Source organism: Temnothorax longispinosus, chromosome 6 (genome assembly GCF_030848805.1).
Source record: "Temnothorax longispinosus isolate EJ_2023e chromosome 6, Tlon_JGU_v1, whole genome shotgun sequence".
Taxonomy (NCBI): domain Eukaryota; kingdom Metazoa; phylum Arthropoda; class Insecta; order Hymenoptera; family Formicidae; genus Temnothorax; species Temnothorax longispinosus.
The window spans coordinates 12,899,334-12,903,554 of record NC_092363.1 but is presented as its reverse complement, the minus strand read 5'-3'; positions in this window follow the sequence as shown (position 1 = coordinate 12,903,554).

Here is a 4,221-nt window from a genome sequence, read left to right as displayed (position 1 = left end):
AATTATATCAAAATGCCAGGAATCGCTCCTATTGGCTGTCGCTGTGTCTAGACTGCGTAAAACTATCAAATCAATTGAAATCAATGCTAATCTTAATAAAATCGACTGGGATGCGTCCCATTGGTCGTCTTGACTCGACATTCTGTCGGTATTGTTAATAATATTTAGAACAACTTAAAATAATTTTTAACGAACGCTATTGGTCCTCGGTCATGCAAATTGTCGCAACATGCCAAACTTCACGATATGGCTCACTGCTCGTCGGGAACCAATCGTGGCTCTATCTCGAGATTTAACAATAAGATGTATAATGTGTAAAGTGTGAAAATGGTAGTAATCGTATGTATGTCTGGAAATGTCATAATGACTGGAATGAAAATAATTAGGGTAACAACTATATATTCTTTCAGCTGCATTTTGTGAATCTTTTATCTTTAACTTTTGACTTTAAGGTAGGTAATATGGTTCTGCTTTCGCTACGCGTGAGTATGCTAATAACAATATGCAAATTATTGAGATAGCAAACAATATAAAAATAAATGACAAAACTAGAATCCGAAACTTATCCGAATCCATCTGAAAATTGTTGCCTGGCCTGTGATTGGCTCTTGACTGACTCTACTATAATCTTTATTCAAACAATGTTTTTAATTTTCCAGGATGTCTGGGATTGGTAGGATGTGTTTGGGGTGAATATTTCTTATTCTCGCGTGTGATGTATGTCTTTTTTACTGGCATGCGCTCTTATTGGCATTACGTGCTGTCTCGTTGAAACAAAAAATATAATTGTATAACACTCGCGCTTTTCCCGCGTATATTGACCCTTTAGTCGTAGAAACTGTCAATGAAATCTAAACATGCTTAATTGCACTTGTTAAAATAAAATCTCTTAACCCTCGGGTTCGCAACTCGATAAAATATAAAATTATATCAAACAGATAATAAAAAGAAATATAAATGTGTCGCACGGATCTTTAAGTTTCCGCCGCACGTGATTGGTCCTCCGGAACCGGTATCTCCTCCTCGGCCTGGCCACTCGCTCCTGGTTGGCCGGTCTCGCCCTCGTGTGCCTCGCCGTGTCCAGCGGGCTGTGATAAGCCCTCCGTCAGTATAATAGCCTGTGCCACTGCCTCGGGAATGGACTCCAAAATCTGCGTGCTCGCGATACTCTCGAAGCTGCAGTCTGCTAAATTGTCTGCCTCCCTATTAACCGTTTCGACGGTCTCGATTGACGAGTTCTCCATGCCCTGATCCCCGGCTGCTGCTGTTGGTTCGCCGATTGGCTGGCAGGTACCGCCGCTGCTCTCCAGGCTCGACGCTGGAACGGAGCGTCTAGCAGCCGATTCCAAGGTTGTGACCGGACTAACGAATAAAATTATGAAAAATTATTAATTAAGCCACTTACTCGGGCTGATAATTCGGTCGCCACTGTATTTGAAGCCGAAACACAGAAAGCATTCGTGTCTGCGTTGCTCCGTCCTTCCGTTCAGCAACGGCTGCCGTCTTCTACGTCGCGTTCAAGGCCGTCGGCCACGCCCTTGTTATGCGAAGCGTACTCTACGGTGGTGTGGATAAGATATGCACTGGGGTCGCAAACAATCACTTTCGGATTATTATAAACAAATAACAATTTAATAATCTTGGTAGGTGCTAAATAATTCGGCTAAAACCGATAAGCGCGTAAAATTGCCTGAGTTTCCCGATATCGCGCAATTAATGTCGTTACAATTAACTCAATCACGCTACTGACGCTAGCGGATACGCGTACGCGGATTTTTTATGAGCAACACGATACGATGTTACTCGTCCGACGGATATTCGCGAACTGTCCGGGAGGAACGATCGTCGTTCTCCCACCTTAGCCTCGCGCATGCGCCGAGCCCGTCATTTAGGCGCGAAGCCTTTATCCCGCGCGGTTCTCCCGTTGGACGATCGTACCACAAGGTGTAGACGGTACGACTCCACTTGCACTTCTGCACTTAGGTACTCTGAGTCGTTGTCAGGACTCAGCACCTACACTCTGGAGTTTTACACTCGAGGTAGAACGACGTGAACTGGCTATCGCTCGCTCTGCCGTGCGTGAACCAATCACGTCGTCGCAATGACGAAAAACGCGTAATCGCGCAGGGAGTCAATTGATTTGCACCGAGTGACTACTGAATAGTCACATTGACAACGCACGAATCTCTAGGTAAGTATACAGGTAATTTAACCCGTTTCTAATCCCTTTTTATATTTCAGGTACCCAGGATCATCGTGGAATCGTTTCGTCTCATCACCGGAACCGGCGTACATAAAGGTAAGTATAAAAAGTAAGTACAATGTTTTTAAAACTATCGCACGCATAATAATATAAAAAATAATGATTAAATTGACAGGGAATGTAATTAATAAACGGATTGAACGCTTTCACACCGAATCTCGCTCTATTTACAAATACTGGCATCTCATTGCGCTCTCCGACTAGTGTTGCTTAACATCGATAGTCTATCGATAGTATTGATAGTAAATGCATTATCGAAATTATTGATAGTTAAAAAAACTATCGATAGTACTATCGGATTCACACCAGTCTAGTAAACTCTAGTGTCTGATCTGGGCATAGAGTATTCTGTACTCAGATCCGACACTGGAAATGGTTTCACGCATGCGCAAACGACTCCTGTCAATGGCCTAGTTTACACCAATCATTTGATACGCGTCTTAAATAATAAATAATTAGTAAATTAGTTTGATTATTGGCTGATCAGCTCAAATATACTATTTGATACGCGTATCAAAAGATTGGTGTAAACTAGGCCACTGTCGTGGAGAAAATCCCACAATCTCCCATCACTGTTGCCTATTGTGGACCCGGCGGAGAATTCCCCACGGATTGTAGATTGGTTTTTGTTTAAAAATTTCATTCGTTTCATTGTTACTTTTTATTACGTATTGTTGCAACGTGCGTACTTGTTGTCAAAGCTGGCTAATTTTGGTCTCAATATTTCATTTGATAATGGGCCGTAAAAATCATTAGTGTAGAAGTTTTTCAAAGCAGTAAAGACTGAGGATGGTGCAAGTAGTAAATTTGTGAAATGTCAAATATGCATGCAAGAATATTGCAACTCTGGAAATACCACTAACCTGAACGATCATTTAAAGCAAAAACATCCCGAAAAATTGATTATTAGAGTTGAGAACGAATCATTTGATGAAAATATACAAGAAGAGGTTCCGATAAAAAAATTTAAATAGTCTATTAAAAATTATATAAACAAAGATAAAGTGTACGATAAAAGTTCCAAAACAAAAAAACAACTTGATAAATTATACGTCGAGATGATCGCTACAGACATGTTGCCTTTTAGAACTTCTGAACATAAAGGTTTCAAGAAATTTATTAATGCTCTAGACAACAGGTATGAATTGCCCAGCAGACACACGCTCAAAAATACTAATGTACCAACGTACTACAATAAAATAAAAAACAAGTTGACAATGGCAATTTCACAATGCAAGCATTTTGCAATAACAACGGACATGTGGACAAGTTCTTCGAACGAGGGTATTTTAGCAGTGACCTGCCACTTTATACAAAATGCAAAATTAAAATCACCACTACTAAAAGTAACCAAAATTGAAGGACATCATACGGCTGAGTCTATGGCACAAGTAAGTTAAACTTGATTTAATTTATTTATTTATTTGCTTTACTTATTACTGTTAGAATGTTGTTTGAATGTGCTTCTTTCGCATCTTATCTAGGGAGTATATATTAATAAGCTATATGTCGCGGGCGGCTATGTGCGTGGCACTATTCTATTATGTACGGTGTCGAGTAGGAGGGTAACAGCCACTTTTACACTCAGGCATGCGCTTGCGGTTAGGGGGGTCGGGGGTGCCTCGCTGACGCGGGGGGAACGCCGTAAGCGGTGGGCGAGGGGGTCAAGAGACGGTGTTAAGGGTCATCGGTAAGGGGTGTTGCGGGGGGAAAAGTCCCTAGGCGATTTACTAATATTTGCCGGGCGAGGGGGGGAGCGCAACACGAGGGGACGGCTGTTTACTGGTATTTGTGGGGACCTTGTAGGAAGTAAATTCTTTGAGCGGGTAATTAGGATATCGCGCCGCAGGGTCGCCAACGGGGCTCGGCGCGGGGACGCGGACGTTCCGAGGGGACGCTCGGAGCGGCGCTCCCGCCGTTATCGACCGTTTTGGAAATCGCGCGTTATCGACCGCGCG